This window comes from Coregonus lavaretus, assembly GCF_964263955.1.
Source record: "Coregonus lavaretus genome assembly, chromosome: 22".
Classification (NCBI taxonomy): Eukaryota; Metazoa; Chordata; class Actinopteri; order Salmoniformes; family Salmonidae; genus Coregonus; species Coregonus lavaretus.
The window spans coordinates 544,762-561,521 of record NC_140009.1 but is presented as its reverse complement, the minus strand read 5'-3'; the positions used below and the strand labels follow the sequence as shown (position 1 = coordinate 561,521).

Here is a 16,760-nt window from a genome sequence, read left to right as displayed (position 1 = left end):
GTTATAGATCTGTCACTCTCATTGAAAGCAAGTCTAAGAAGTGGTAGATCTGTTCTACGTGCGCTATTTCTATGCTTCCTGTTAAGTTTAGCATCTTTTACATTCGGTTTTGTACACCAGCTGAAAATACAGTATTTTTGGTTATTAAAAATACATTTCACAGCGGTTGAGGTGGTACAATGATTCTCTCCACTATACTTGCTTGTTTTGTCACATAAACTGAAATTAGGCAAACTATTAGAATTGTAGCAACCAGGAAATGGCGGAGCGATTTCTGCATAGTGCATCTTTAAAGCAAAGCAGTTCCATATAGTCAAAGTTAAATGTAGTAAAATAATTAGTCTGATTACTTTAGACTACTATATCAACCATGTTACACTGATCAAAAATATAAAACGCAACATGCAACAATTTCAAAGATTTTACTGAGTTACAGTTCATTTAAGGAAATCAGTCAATTTAAATAAATTCATTCAGCCCTAATCTATGGATTTCACATGACTGGGAATGCATATCTGTTGGTCACAGATACCTTTTTTAAAAAGGTAGCGGCGTGGATCAGAAAACCAGTCAGTATCTGGTGTGACCACCATTTGCCTCATGCAGCGCGACACATCTCCTTCCCATAGAGTTGATCAGGCTGTTGATTGTGGCCTGTGGAATGTTGTCCCACTCCTCTTCAATGGCTGTGCGAAGTTGCTGGATATCAGCGGGAACTGGAACACGCTGTTGTACACGTCAATCCAGAGCATCCCAAACATGCTCAATAGGTGACATGTCTGGTGAGTATGCAGGCCATGGAAGAACTGGGACATTTCAGCTTCCAGGAATTGTGTACAGATCCTTGAGACATGGGGCCGTGCATTATCATGCTGAAACATGAGGTGATGGCGGCGGATGAATGGCACGACAATGGGCCTTAGGACCTTGTCACGGTATCTCTGCATTCAAATTGCCATCGATAAAATGCAATTGTGTTTGTTGTCCATAGCTTATGGCTGCCCATACCATAACCCCACCGCCACCATGGGGCACTCTGTTCACAATGTTGACGTCAGCAAACCGCTCGCCCACACAACGCCATACACACCGGGATGAATCCGTGAAGAGCACACTCCTCCAGCGTGCCAGTGGCCATCGAAGGTGAGCATTTGCCCACATAAGTTGGCTACGACACCAAACTGCAGTCAGGTCAAGACCCTGGTGAGGACGACGAGCACGCAGATGAGCTTCCCTGAGACGGTTTCGGACAGAAATTCTTTGGTTGTGCAAACCCAGTTTCATCAGCTGTCCGGGTGGCTGGTCTCAGACGATCCCGCAGGTGAAGAAGCCGGATGTGGAGGCTAGCGTGGTTACACGTGGTCTGCGGTTGTGAGGATAGTTGGACGTGCTGCCAAATTCTCCAAAACGACGTTGGAGGCGACTTGGATTGTGGGGCAGTTAGATCACAATGTCAGGATGCTAGATGGAAATTGAATAAATATAGAATTCTGAATCAATCATATCAATCAATAAATGCACAATTTACTATGTAAAATATTCAGTGTAAATGAAGTTTGATTTGAGTTGAATGATGATATAATGATTAGAAAGTTGTAGGCTATTATTTGGGGAGAGAAATATGATGGTGCATCTAGTCATGACAGCTTGTGGTAGTTGAATAACTATGTAGAATAGGTTTGTATGTAGACCTACTGATAGCTAGCTGTGGTTCTATCTAATAAATAAACTATTTAGGATAAAAGTACATTTCCTGAAGAAAGTGTGCTGTGTTTGCTAGCTGGTTTTAAAGTGTGTATGGTTTTGAAATACGTTAAAGTGGTGGTAGTGTCTGCAGTATTAATGGTGGTGACTGGTTATAGTTGAGAAAGTAGGTAGATGAAGTTAGAATAGCCTGAGTTGGTTTGGTGTCTCTAGCTTGAACGGTTCAAGAGTTACAATTATTGTTGGTGGGTATTATATGCAAATGTATGCACATTTAAGTAGTTGTAATTTATAGTGCAGACCATTGCTAGACCAGAGCTAGCTAGCTACGTCCAGGACCAGAGCTGGACCAGAGCCTGTGTAGACCAAAGCAGTAGTTGTGGTCAGTAGTTGTGTGGTTGTGGTCAGTACTTGTAGTCTGTACTTTTGGTCAACAGTTGTGTTGTTGTGGTCATTAGTTGTGTGGTAAGTAGTGTTCAGTAGTTGTGGTAAGTAGTTGTGTGGTTCATTAGTTGTGGTAAGTAGTTGTGTGGTTTTGGTCAGTAATTATGGTTTAGTAGTTGTGGTCAGTAGTTGTGGTCTGTAGTGTTCAGTAGTTTTGTGGTTGTGGTCAGTTGTGTGGTTCAGTAGTTGGGGTCAGCAGTGGTCAGTAGTTGTGGTCAGTAGTTGTGATCAAGAGTTGTGTGGATTTGTTCAGTAGTTGTAGTTGTAGTCAGTAGTTGTGGTCATTAGTTGTGGTCAGTTATTGTGGTCAGTAGTTGTGTGGTTCAGTAGTTGTGGTCAGTGATTGTGGTAAAAGAGTTGTGGTCAGTAGTGGTTTTGGTCTGTAGTTATGTGGTTCAGTAGTTTTGTGGTCGTGGTCAGTAGTTGTGGTCAGTAGATATGTGGTCAGTAGTTGTGATCAGTCGTTTTGGTAAATATGTGTGTTTCAGTAGTTGTGGTCTATAGTGGTCAGTGATTGTGTCAGTAGTTGTGGTCAGTGCTTGTGGTCAGTACTTGTGGTCAGTAGTTGTGGTCAGTAGTTGTGTTCAGTAGTTGTGGTCAGTAGTTGTGGTCAGTAGTTGTGGTCAGTATTTGTGGTCATTGCTTGTGGTCAGTAGTTGTGGTCAGTAGTTGTGGTCAGTAGTTGTGGTCTCTAGTTGTGGTCAGTAGTTGTGGTCAGTAGTTGTGGTCAGTAGTGGTGGTCAGTAGTTGTGGTCAGTAGTTGTGGTCAGTAGTTGTGGTCAGTAGTTGTGATCTGTAGTTGTGGTCAGTAGTTGTGGTCAGTAGTTGGTGTCAGTAGTTGTGGTCAGTAGTTGTGGTCAGTGCTTGTGGTCAGTACTTGTGGTCAGTAGTTGTGGTCAGTGCTTGTGGTCAGTAGTTGTGGTCAGTAGTTGTGGTCAGTAGTTGTGGTCAGTAGTTGGTGTCAGTAGTTGTGGTCAGTGCTTGTGGTCAGTACTTGTGGTCAGTAGTTGTGGTCAGTAGTTGTGTTCAGTAGTTGTGGTCAGTAGTTGTGGTCAGTAGTTGTGGTCAGTATTTGTGGTCAGTAGTTGTGGTCAGTAGTTGTGGTCAGTAGTTGTGGTCTCTAGTTGTGGTCAGTAGTTGTGGTCAGTACCCAGTCAACATGGTGGGTTCGGGCCTATTCCGTTTGAGACTCAGGGGACTCGGCATCGACTCAGAGGGCTTCATACGGACCGAGCTTTTCCCGAGTCCTGCAGAATCATATTACTCTGGGTTCTGGCTAATGGTACTAGGGCAGAGTCCACTTCAGCATATCTGGCCCGATTCACTTTTTCAGAAGTTTCAGTCCTTCGGCCCCAATCCTGGCATTATAAGGCCTATGGTGGTTAATTATAGGATGACTTGGGATCCACGACAGACAGCACATCTCAGTGTTATAGGCTATAGCCTCTTTTTCTATGGTTAGGCCTATCTCTAAACGCCGATACATCCTGACAAAATACACCATATGAGTGGCCGAATGTCATTTTCTGGACCTTGTAAACTGTCGAGAATAAACCCATAACTGATCCGAATGGTTGTATAAAGCAGGGCTTTATTTCGGCATGAAGCACAAAAGGACGTTTGAGCGGTTATTCAAATTAGCCAACATCACTGCAGTTTACAGCCTAGACAATAATTGTGTACTAACAATAATACATTCCTCATCGCACTGTGTTGTTGTAGCCTAGGATGTAGAATCATTATTTTCTAAAGACGTAGGCCTACTGATATCAATAGTGGAGCGTGCCCGGCGACCGCAGAGCGCAGCCTGTAGGAACGCATAGGCCAGTATCTTCCATTTGATAATCTGCTACCTTGGCTGAAGGAGTGATGCAGCCTACAACCATGCATGTTGAATTATTGCAATAGCCTATTAAACTGTTATAAATGTAGTCTATAGCCTATTAAACTGTTATAAATGTAGTCTATAGCCTATTAAACTGTTATAATGTAGTCTATAGCCTATTAAACCGTTACATTACATTTACATTTTAGTCATTTAACAGACGCTCTTATCCAGAGCGACTTACAGTAGTGAGTCCATACATTTTCATGCTGTAGAGATACACCTAGTGGACAGAAACGTCCCTGTTGTAGGCATAATACAGCGCTGGCAAACAAATCCATTACATTAGCTACCTAAATGTGAAGTAAACTCAACTGAGTCATAGAGAATGGAGACCTTTAACTTGAAAATGTGCAGGATACATCTTTTCCGGTTTCTCTGACTTCTCCCTGACTTCTCCTTGACTTCTCCCTGACTTCTCCCTGACTTCTCCCTGACTTCCGGTTTTTATACTGTGTTATGTTTGTTCTCGTAGCACTCCTCACAGGCCGTTTGGTGTAAAAAAAAAAATAATGTTGGTGAGATGAAACTGCCAAAACTCTGAAAGGTATTATTGTACGTCAGAATTGAAATGTTAGTTCCTAATCGTAACACGGTGTTTGTATGTTCACAGATGACATGTCATGTTTTATGTTTCACGCATGGCTTTTCTTACGATCCTAACGATGCCTATATTCAATCTTTTGGCAGGTATCTCGCTCCATATATTCGGCTCTGCAAAAAGTAGAGTATGGCAATACTGCCCTCCTCTGTTTGTAAGTGAAACTACAGACAAATTCATAGCTCATGAATAAAACATATTACAGAACAAAATATGAATATTTATATGGCTGTACAGTGACTGACTAAAATGTGATTTTTATAAATTAGAACGTAGCCTAAGCATCCAGATCAAATGGAAATAAAAACACAGCATTATGGAAAAATCCTGTGGGTCTGCTGCAAATTGATAATTTGTTAGGCCAAGGACTACCAAAGATGATAATAATTAATCCCTTTAATCTGTGTGACTACTGTCACCTCAATCAGGCTGAGGCTAATCAGAGGCCCTTTATCTACTTCACTAGAGGCAGATGAACTCGAGGATGTCTCTGCGTGCAGTTTGAAGGAAGTTGCTAACTAGCGCTAGCACAATTGCTAACTAGCATAGACTTCCAGTCATTGCGCTAACGCTAGTTAGCATTGGCTCGCGAAACTACACTACCGTTCAAAAGTTTGGGGCCACCCAGAAATGTCCCTGCCCTCGAAAGAAAAGCAACTTCCCCGTCCATCAAAACAACATCAAACTGATCAGAAACACAGTGTAGACGCTGCCAATGCCGCAAATTCCTACTGCAGCTGGAAACGGCCGATCCTCAATGGAGTATCTACATAGGCTCACAGAGGCCCATTATCAGCAACCATCAGTCCTGTGTTCCAATGGCACGTTGTGTTTGCTAATCCAAGTTTATCATTTTAAAAGGCTAAAACCCTTTTGGAATTATGTTAGCACAGCTGAAAACTGTTGTGCTGATTAAAGAAGCAATAAAACTGGCCTTCTTGAGACTAGTTGAGCATCAGCAATTGTGGGTTCGATTACAGGCTCAAAATGGCCAGAAACAAATAACTTTCTTCTGAAACTCGTCAGTCTATTCTTGTGCTGAGAAATGAAGGCTATTCCATGCGAGAAATTGCCAAGAAACTGAAGATCTCGTACAACGCTGTGTACTACTCCCTTCACAGAACAGCGCAAACTAGCTCTAACCAGAATAGAAAGAGGAGTGGGAGGCCCCGGTGCACAACTGAGCAAGAGGACAAATACATTAGAGTGTCTAGTTTGAGAAACAGACACCCACAGGTTCTCAACTGGCAGCTTCATTAAATAGTACCCGCAAAACACCAGTCTCAACGTCAACAGTGAAGAGGCGACTCCGGGATGCTGACCTTCTAGGCAGAGTTGTAAAGAAAAAGCCATATCTCAGACTGGCCAATAAAAATAAAAGATTAAGATGGGCAGTCTGAGATATGGCTCTCTCTTTGCAACTCTGCCCAGAAGGCCAGCATCCCGGAGTCGCCCCTCCACCACCGACGCCGTGACCGGTGTCCTGCGGGTTGCTGATAATGGGCCTCTGCACGCCCATGTAGACATTCCACACACACAAAAAAAAATATGCAGTTTCCAGCTACAACAGCCATCCACAACATCAACAATGTCCACACTCTGATCAACCTGATGTCACTCCAGTGGACAAAAAAATTGCTCCTCTCTCGAAAACAAGGACACTTCCAAGCGACCCCAAACCCCTGAACGGCAGAGTACCTCTAATATCCTCATCGCCAAAATCCCGAAGTATCCCTTAACGGACACCAGTACTACATTTAACATTTTAGTCGTTTATCAGACACTCTTATCCAGAGCGACTTACAGTTGCATTCATCTGAAGATAGCTAGGTGAGATAACCACATATCACAGTCGTAATAAGTACATTTTTCCTCAATAAAGAAGTTATCAGCAAAGTCGGTGCTAGTAGGAAGAGACAAGTGCACATTGTTTTATTTTTTTAAATAATAAAAAATGTTGGGGGGTGGGGGGATAAGACTGAGATGTCTTATTTAAGATACTCTTTGAAGAGGTAGGGTTTCAGATGTTTTCGGAAGATGGGCAAGGACTCTGGGGTGACGGGACAGAGAAGAGAAGAGCTTTGACTGGGCTGAGCAGGAGCTGATCTCCCGTAGCGATGGGACGGCCAAGTACGAGGATATTTTAAGTACAGTATATATATCTCTGCAAAAGCATATTTTGTTGTATGCCTTTTAATGAATGGACTGTATAGCCTCCATTATCAGGGATCTACAGGGCAGGGCTTTCATTAACCTATCAAAATTAGCAGAATCAACTCCCCCAGGGGTTTGGCTTGTGGCAGTCTGTAATTACATGCAAAGCCCGTTCCTGTGAATCACACCACTGTTCGGTGTTCCTGTGAGATCCTCCACACTGCCTGTACTCTATTTGACCTCACCGTAACGTTATGTACAAATGTAGTCTATAGCCTATTAAACTGTTATAAATGTATTCTATAGCCTATTAAACTGTTATAAATGTAGTCTATAGCCTATTAAACTGTTATAAATGTAGTCTATAGCCTATTAAACTGTTATAATGTAGTCTATAGCCTATTAAACTGTTATAAATGTAGTCTATAGCCTATTAAACTGTTATAAATGTAGTCTATAGCCTATTAAACTGTTATAAATGTAGTCTATAGCCTATTAAACTGTTATAATGTAGTCTATAGCCTATTAAACTGTTATAAATGTAGTCTATAGCTTATTAAACTGTTATAAATGTAGTCTATAGCCTATTAAACTGTTATAAATGTATTATATAGCCTATTAAACTGTTATAAATGTAGTCTATAGCCTATTAAACTGTTATAATGTAGTCTATAGCCTATTAAACTGTTATAAATGTAGTCTATAGCCTATTAAACTGTTACAAATGTAGTCTATAACCTATTAAACTGTTATAAATGTAGTCTATAGCCTATTAACATAGCAAAATAAATAACGACCCTGACAGTCAATAGAAAAAATCATGGCGCTCGAAACATCATGATTGTGGGTTTGATTCCCGGGGCCACGAATGGAATATGAATGGAATATGAATGCATGCATACTGTCGCTTTGGATAAAGTGAATTCTATCACCAACTGTGTAACTCGGTCATAGTGTTTCTTTGTCATAACCCAAGATTGCTAGCCATATTTTTGCTGAACCTGAACATAGACAAAGTTTAATTCAAAATTGAGACCTCACATCACCAAGTAAACAATAGGCTAATATTTCCTGTCTGTTTTACAAATCTGTGATTGTAATTTAACAAAACAAATAGCAGCATACAGTGCATTCAGAAAGTCTTCAGACCCTTTGACTTTTTCCACATTTTGTTACGTTTCAGCCTTATTCTGAAATTTATTATTTTATTATTTCATCAATCTACACACAATATCCCATAATGACGAAGCAAAAACAGGTTTCAGAAATGTTTGCAAATGTATAAAAAAATGTAATCACATTTACATACACTACCAGTCAAAAGTTCGGTCACACCTACTCATTCAAGGGTTTTTCTTTATTTTTAAAATGTTTTACATTGTAGAATAATAGTGAAGACATCAAAACTATGAAATAACACATATGGAATCATGTAGTAACCAAAAAAGTGTTAAACACATTAAAATATATTTTATATTTGAGATTCTTCAAATAGCCACCCTTTGCCTTGATGACAGCTTTGCACACTCTTGGCATTCTCTCAACCAGCTTCATGAGGTAGTCACCTGGAATGCATTTCAATTAACAGGTGTGCCTTCTTAAAAGTTAATTTATGGAATTTATTTCCTTCTTAATGTGTTTGAGCCAATCAGATGTGTTGTGACAAGGTAGGGGAGGTATACAGAAGATCTACCTATTTGGTAAAAGACCAAGTCCATATTATGGCAAGAACAGCTCGAATAAGCAAAGAGAAACAACAGTCCATCATTACTTTAAGACACGAAGATCAGTCAATACGGAACATTTCAAGAACTTTGAAAGTTTCTTCAAGTGTAGTCGCAAAAACTATCAAGTGCTATGATGAAACTGGCTCTCATGAGGACCGCCACAGGAATGGAAGACCCAGAGTTACCTCTGCTGCAGAGGATAAGTTCATTAGAGTTACCAGCCTCAGAAATTGCAGCCCAAATAAATACTTCACAGAGTTCAAGTAACAGACACATCTCAACATCAACTGTTCAGAGGGGACTGTGTTTCATGGTCGAATTGCTGCAAAGAAACCACTACTAAAGGACACCATTAAGAAGAAGAGACCTGCTTGGGCCAAGAAACACGAGCAATGGACATTAGACCAGTGGACATTTTTCCTTTGGTCTGGAGTCCAAATTTGAGATTTTTGGTTCCAACCGCCGTGGCTTTGTGAGACGCGGTGTGGGTGAACGGATGATCTCCACATGTGTAGTTCCCACCGTAAAGCATGGAGGAGGTGGTGCTATGGTGTGGGGGTGCTTTGCTGGTGACACTGTCAGTGATTTATTTAGAATTCAAGGCACACTTAACCAGCATGGCAACCACAGCATTCTGCAGCGATACGCCATCCAATATGGTTTGGGCTTAGTGGGACTATCATTTGTTTTTCAACAGGACAATGACCCAACACACCTCCAGGCTGTGTAAGGGCTATTTACCAAGAAGGAGAGTGATTGAGTGCTGCATCAGATGACCTGGCCTCCACAATCCCCCGACCTCAACCCAATTGAGATGGTTTGGGATGAGTCGGACTGCAGAGTGAAGGGAAAGCAGCCAACAAGTGTTCAGCATATGTGGGAACTCCTTCAAGACTGTTGGAAAAGCATTCTAGGTGAAGCTGGTTGAGAGAATGCCAAGAGTGTGCAAAGATGTCATCAAGGCAAAGGGTGGCTATTTGAAGAATCTCAAATATAAAATATATTTTGATTGTTTAACACTTTTTTGGTTACTACATGACTCCATATGTGTTATTTCATTATTTCACTATTATTCTACAATGTAGAAAATAGTTTAAAAAAAGAAAGAAAACCCCTTGAATGAGTAGGTGTGTCCAAACCATTGACTGGTACTGTAAGTATTCAGACCCTATACCCAGGACTTTGTTGAAGTACCTTTGGCAGCGAGTACAGCCATGAGTCTTCTTGGGTATGACGCTACAAGCTTAACACACCTGTATTTCTCCCATTCTTCTCTGATGGCTTTGTTATAGGTGGTTGTGAATTTAACGGCTCTTTTCTGGATTTTGATAATTAGCGGGTATCGACCTAATTCTGCTCTGCATGCATTATTTAGTGTTTTACGTTGTACACTGAGGATATTTTTGCTGAATTCTGTATGCAGAGGCTCAATTTGGTGTTTGTCCCATTTTGTGAATTCTTGGTTGGTGAGCGGAACCCAGACCTCACAACCATAAATGGCAATGGGTTCTATAACTGATTCAAGTATTTTTAGCCAGATCCTAATTGGTATGTCAAATGTTATGTTCCTTTTGATGGCATAAAAGGCCCTTCTTGCCTTGTCTCTCAGATCGTTCACAGCTTTGTGGAAGTTACCTGTGGCGCTGATGTTTAGGCCGAGGTATGTATAGTTTTTTCTGTGCTCTAGGGCAACGGTGTCTAGATGGAATTTGTATTTGTGGTCCTGGCATTAGGGCCTGTTTTGGAACACCATTATTTTTGTCTTACTGAGATTTACTGTCGGGGCCCAGGTCTGACAGAATCTGTGCAGAAGATCTAGGTGCTGCTGTAGGCCCTCCTTGGTTGGTGACAGAAGCACCAGATCATCAGCAAACAGAAGACATTTGACTTCAGATTCTAGTAGGGTGAGGCTGGGTGCTGCAGACTGTTCTAGTGCCCTCGCCAATTTGTTGATATATATATGTTGAAGAGGGTGGGGCTTAAGCTGCAGCCCTGTCTCACCCCACGGCCCTGTGGAAAGAAATGTGTTTTTTGCCTATTTTAACCGCACACTTGTTGTTTGTGTACATGGATTTTATAACGTTGTATGTTTTTCCCCCAACACCAGTTTCCATCAATTTGTATAGCAGACCCTAATGCCCTCTACTCTCTCTCCTCTCCCTCTACTCTCTCTCCCCTTCCTCTCTCTCTCCTCTCCCCCTACTCTCTCTCCCCCTCCTCTCTCTCCTCTCCCCCTCCTCTCTCTCTCCTCTCCCCCTACTCTCTCTCTCCTCTCCCCCTACTCTCTCTCCTCTTTCAGCTGATATTGTCTGTTCTTTTCTCTAACAGACCAGGAGAGAGGGCTGCTCCTCTCCTCCCCTACCGCCAACTCTCGCTCGCTCTCTTTCTATTTCTCTCTCTCTTACTCTCTCTCCTTCTTTCTCTGTCTTGGAAGGTTTGTCTGGTCCGCTAGAAGCCAACAGTAATATTGTGGGTCCATGGTCTGTACAGTAGAGCAGGACCCGGTCCGTGGCCACATATATTTATTTTTTTACATTTAATTTGTGTTATTAATATTACTAACAACAACAGATTACACACACTTTTGCCAAGGGATCCATGGAATATGTTTTAGTGTAATACAATAACATCAAATAACAAATATTATTAATCTACAATTTATGTTCTAAACACTGGGCAACATGGGCCTGGGGAGCTCACATAGTACTCCACCGATTATACATGTTTCAGCTCAATGCTTCTTGTATTCCCCCAAATGATATATGTGTATGTGTATATATACAGTATATTTATTATATATTTTTACATAAATGCACTGTAATTTAACTGCAAAATGTTTCTCTCTGCCTCTTGGCAAAATGTGTAGAATTGCAGGAAATGTGATTGAAAACTGCAAAATTCTCTCTCAGATTAAAAGAGGCGGGCCTTTAAAATGTTCCTTCCCAGGGCCCGAGACTTGGTTCATCCGGCCATGCACTGACAAAGTCATAGAAGAACTCTATGTATGCTATTTTCATCTCTATTGATCTTTGAGTTCTGATTATGAGGGGGTCCCCGGCCCCAAATCGTTTGGGAACCCCTGAACTAGCATAGACCATTATGAGATCTAAATACAACAGCCCTGTTAGTAGTCTAGATAAGGTTAGAGAACACCTGAACTAGCATAATTATCAGATCTAAATACAACAGCTCAGTTAGTAGACTTGATAAGGTTTGAGATCCCCTCAACTAGCATCGTTATCAGATCTAAATACAACAGCTCAGTTAGTAGACTTGATAAGGTTAGAGAACCCCTGAACTAGCATAGACCATTATCAGATCTAAATACAACAACCCATGAACTAGCATATATAGGTTTCTTTAGACATTTCCTCTTCATTTTATTTCCACGGAATACAGGAGGGGACTAAGCATGCACCCCTGAGGGGCCCCCGTGTTGAGAGTCAGCGTTGTCGATGTGTTGTTGCCTACCTTCACAAGCTGGGGGCGGCCCATCAGGAAGTCCAGGATCCAGTTGCAGAGGGAGGTGTTTAGTCCCAGGGTCATTAGCTTAGTGATGAGCTTTGTGGGCACTATGGTGTTGAACGCTGAGCTGTAGTCAATTAACAGCATTCTCACATAGGTGTTCCTTTTGTCCAGGTGGGAAAGGGCAGTGTGGAGTGTGATTGAGATTGTGTCATCTGTGGATCTGTTGGGGCGAATTGGAGTGGTGTCTGGGATGATGGTGTTGATGTGAGCCATGACCAGCCTTTCAAAGCATTTCATGGCTACAGATGTGAATGCTACCGGGCGATAGTCATTTAGGCAGGTTACCTTGGCGTTGTTGGGCACAGGGACTATGGTGGTCTGCTTGAAGCATTACAGACTGGGTCAGGGAGAGGTTGGACCTTTTAGTAAAGACACCCGCCAGCTGGTCAGTGCTTGCTCTGAGTACGCGTCCAGGTAATCTGTCTAGCCCTGCGAATGTTAACCTGTTTAAAGGTCTTACTCACATTGTCTACAGAGAGCGTGATCACAGAGTCATCTGGAACAGCTGGTGCTCTCATGCGTGGTTCAGTGTTGCTTGCCTCGAAGCGAGCATAGAAGGCTTTTAGCTCGTCTGTTAGGCTTGCGTCACTGTGCAGCTCGTGGCAGGGTTTCCCTTTGTAATCCGTGATACTTTGCAATCCATGCCACATCCGACGAGCGTCAGAGCCGGTGTAGTAGGATTCGATCTTGGTCCTGTAGTGACGCTTTGCTTGTTTGATGGTTCGTTTGAGTGTTGTAGTAAGGTTAGAGTAAGGTCATCTCGCTGTGTCTGTGCTTTCCTTTCCTCTCGTTTTCAACCATCATGTTTTCCATCTAGCTACCTTGAGTGGTCCAATAGGGAGAGATACATAACGCCCCCTAGTAGGGCAACTGTGGTACTGCATGCAATATACTGCCACCTAGTAGGGCAACTTTGGTACTGCAGGCAATATACTGCCCCCTGGCATGGCAACTTTTGTCAAAAATTAGTTAGGCCTAGATTCAATCATATCAAGCGTTAACCGGTGATAGCAGACACCCACATAGCGGATGTTTTTCGGCGATGTCGGAGGTGGAACTGCGTTGGAGCCGAAAAATCAGTGAGCAGCTGCTCTTCCAATCATTGTCACGAAGCCACACCCGCCCCACTCGCATTAGAAGTTCAGAACGAGAAAGTGTAGGCTGTATCGAAATAATTGTGCTCAAATTGAAAAATCATTAAACAAAATAAAAAGGATTTCTATCATCCTAATGGAGGATTACATCACATTCCAGTGTTTGAGCTTGTAAATAAGGCTGCATGGGATTTCTGTTAATGTGATTCTGTGCATCCAATGGCAATAGCCTGCTTTAGGTGTAATGCCGGGAGCCACAAAACAACCGCTATGCAGATTTTGACTAAAACGGATCTGATTGAATCGAGCCCTTAGTCACATATAATCTTTAGATGGTTCTTCATATGTCTGTGAAGTTAGTTAATGAAAAATAGAAAAATCTATCTGCATAAACCCATTTGAACTTGGCGCTGCAATCCAATCACAAGCCTGAACAAATACAGATGGACCAATCAAAACACGTCTTTGCCATTTCCTTCTAAGTATGGTCTAGCTAGTCTAGGCAGCAATAACGGTACACAATCAAAAAAATCTTAAAGTAAATGATGTCACATCGTTGTTCAGTGATGACAATAATTCATCTGATTTTACTTTTTTGTTGTCTGATGATCATAAGACATTTCTTAATGTATTTGATGATGTGTTCTGACTGTTTATTCTATCATATTAAAAAAGCCACAGACTTTCTTAAAAACTCAAAATGTCTAATTCAGAACTGTCAGTTAGAATCTTATTGCTGAGATTCAGGATTTTGATGCTCTGTACTTTAAGGTATCTTAAAGGTGAGGACCTTAATGGGTTATGAAAGAAGAATTCACTTCAAAACAGTTCTGAGATCTGGGATGGGAAAGCGTTGATGCTCAATATCTCAGAACTATGCTTTGTGCAGATAGAACATTGTAGTCCCAAGGTCACGATTATCGGGATAGTAGTGCACTACACTGTAGGGAATAGGGTGTTGCTGGAGACGCAGCCTAACGTCTCAAACGTCTGTCTGCATAAGATGTTTTCCTGGACAACAGATACACACAACTACTGCTTGACCGTCTGTCCGTGTGTGTGTGTGTGTGTGTGTGTGTGTGTGTGTGTGTGTGTGTGTGTGTGTGTGTGTGTGTGTGTGTGTGTGTGTGTGTGTGTGTGTGTGTGTGTGTGTGTGTGTGTGTGTGTGTGTGTGTGTGTGTGTGTGTGTGTGTGTGTGTGTGTGTGTGTGTGTGTGTCTGTGTGTGTGTGTGTGTGTGTGTGTGTGTGTGTATGTATGTATGTGTATGTGTATGTGTATGTGTGTGTGTGTGTGTGTGTGTGTGTGTGTGTGTGTGTGTGTGTGTGTGTGTGTGTGTGTGTGTGTGTGTGTGTGTGTGTGTGTGTGTGTGTGTGTGTGTGTGTGTGTGTGTGTGTGTGTGTGTGTGTCTGTGTGTGTGTGTGTGTGTGTGTGTGTATGTATGTATGTGTATGTGTATGTGTGTATGTGTGTGTGTGTGTGTGTGTGTGTTTGTGTGTGTGTGTGTGTGTGTGTCTGTGTGTGTGTGTGTGTGTGTGTGTGTGTGTGTGTGTGTATGTATGTGTGTGTGTATGTGTGTGTGTGTGTGTGTGTGTGTGTGTGTGTGTGTGTGTGTGTGTGTGTGTGTGTGTGTGTGTGTGTGTGTGTCTGTGTGTGTGTGTGTGTGTGTGTGTGTGTATGTATGTATGTGTGTGTGTATGTATGTATGTGTGTGTGTGTGTGTGTGTGTGTGTGTGTGTGTGTGTGTGTGTGTGTGTGTGTGTATGTGTCCGTGTGTGTGTGTGTGTGTATGTGTCTTCATCGTTGGATGTTATGTTGCAGATCAGTCTAACACACTTTCACCTCTGCCACCCTCTAACCTGCACATGCATGTGTGTGTGTTTGCGTGTTTGCGTGTTTGTGTGTTTGCGTGTTTGCGTGTTTGCGTGTGACCACTCATCTCTCTCTCCAGCACACACACGTGTGTCTTGGTTACGTTGGTTGTCTTTCTTTTCCCATATGCAGCAGGTGGCTGGGTGTCAGAGGTCAGGGTTTAGAGATCAGGGGATTAGGGTTGCCTAATACATCCCCCCCCCCCCCTCCTTATTTCAGGATTCCTTCTACCGGGAGTTCTGGAAAAACTTTCTGGGAAAAGTAAAAGGAACTTTGCAGCCCTAGTCAGGGGTTAGGGGTCAGAGGTCAGATAGCTGTGAGACTGCAGCCACCTGGTCCTGAGTGTCAGTCCCTCCGTTCATCCATTCGTCCGTCCACTGAAGGACGAGTATGCCTGTCTCCCTCTCTCCACCTCCTCACTCACTCTCTCCTTCCCTCTCTCCTTCCCCCTCTCCCCATCTCTCCTTCTCCTGTAGATGCGTGTAGTCAATGCTTTCCGTACCAACGTGTATGAGACCCGAGAGAAACCGGAATCACGGAACTCCATCCATAACTTCATGGCTCACCCAGAATTCCTGATCAATGACCTCATCCATAACATCCCTCTGATCGACGACACGGACATCGATGAGGAGTCCGAGCTGAGTCGATACCAGCACCACCTCCACCCCGCCCTCCGCAAGCCCCCCCCACCCCCCGCCCAGCCCCCCTCCTCCTCCCGCCCGCCGAGGCCCTACCGACAACACAGTCTCCCCGTCACCCCTACCAACATAAACAACAACGCAACACTGGTCACCCTTGGCAACACAAACAACAACGCTGTTTCCCCAGGTAACCGATGCATCAATTATGAAGTTGCGACCAGAGCTACAACTACGCTAGGGGTAACAGGCTCCTAGCCTCCTCCTTCTCTCCTTCCCTCTGCTGCTCCCCCGCCCTCCTCCTCTACTGCGTTGAGACATCCTTATAACTCATCAACAGATGCAGGGAGGAATGGGCAGACAGACAGACAGACAGACAGACAGACAGACAGACAGACAGACAGGAGAGAGAGACAGGAGAGAGAGACAGGAGAGAGAGACAGGCAGACAGGGAGGAGAGACAATAGACAGACATTTCAAAGGATAAACATTTTTCCACCATCAGAGAGGAGGGGTGTAAAGGGAGTCTAGGTTCTGACTGGAGGGAGGAGTTAAGCCCTTCCTTCCTGCTTCTCTTCTTAATGCTATGACCAGGCCACTGGACCACAGGGGAGAGGAGGAGTGATCTGCTGTGACCAGGCCACTGGACCACAGGGGAGAGGAGGAGTGATCTGCTATGACCAGGCCACTGGACCACAGGGGAGAGGAGGAGTGATCTGCTATGACCAGGCCACTGGACCACAGGGGAGAGGAGGAGTGATCTGCTGTGACCAGGCCACTGGACCACAGGGGAGAGGAGGAGTGATCTGCTATGACCAGGCCACTGGACCACAGGGGAGAGGAGGAGTGATCTGCTATGACCAGGCCACTGGACCACAGGGGAGAGGAGGAGTGATCTGCTATGACCAGGCCACTGGACCACAGGGGAGAGGAGGAGTGATCTGCTATGACCAGGCCACTGGACCACAGGGGAGAGGAGGAGTGATCGGACATTATACAACTCTACACAAGAACTCGACAACAAAACTCAGACACTTTCCCTCCTCCTCTCCTCTCCTCACCTCACAGCCTACTCCTCCAGTCAAACTACAACTCCCACAATGCAGCGGTGG

General features: G+C 43.4%; 1 pseudogene across 1 annotated transcript in view; it reads left to right on the top strand.

Moving 5' to 3' along the window:
• LOC311149452 (plasma membrane calcium-transporting ATPase 3-like) overlaps positions 1 to 15,906 on the top strand; it is a 172,721-nt pseudogene extending 156,815 nt beyond the window's left edge. The window contains exon 24 of the transcript in view: positions 15,484 to 15,906. The product of the transcript in view is annotated as a plasma membrane calcium-transporting ATPase 3-like (transcript). The remainder of the gene's footprint in view (positions 1 to 15,483) is intronic.
• The last annotated feature ends 854 nt before the right edge of the window (positions 15,907 to 16,760 follow it).